Raw genomic sequence first — 286 nt, 5'->3', positions numbered from 1 at the left:
TATGTAACTTTTTTTTACTACCACAGGCTTTATTAATACAAGTTGAATTAACTCATTCACAACGGGTTGCATCTATTCTTGCCAGGTGGCAAGTATCCATGCCATGCATGGCTGAGCCAGCTCCATGTAGTGGACACTAAACAGTAGTTGCTTTTTTATCCCTCCCAAGTAGGCTTAAATCTATTTTAGCGTCTTTTATTGAAAGATTGTGTGTGCCACTGCCAAAATCTTAGACAGAAGTGAAAATATGTTTCCCATGCTTCTAATTTTTCATTTGCACAAAAGC

General features: G+C 37.8%; 1 protein-coding gene across 11 annotated transcripts in view; it reads left to right on the top strand.

Annotated features, from left to right (window-relative positions):
* Nucleotides 1–286, top strand: part of LOC119593731 (myoneurin-like) — a 102,537-nt gene that overhangs the window by 80,158 nt on the left and 22,093 nt on the right. The gene's annotated exons all lie outside the window — the stretch shown is intronic.

The sequence above is a fragment of the Penaeus monodon genome, chromosome 32, assembly GCF_015228065.2.
Source record: "Penaeus monodon isolate SGIC_2016 chromosome 32, NSTDA_Pmon_1, whole genome shotgun sequence".
NCBI lineage: Eukaryota > Metazoa > Arthropoda > Malacostraca > Decapoda > Penaeidae > Penaeus > Penaeus monodon.
Note: the sequence above shows the minus strand (reverse complement) of the source record. Positions and strands in the feature narration are given on the sequence as shown.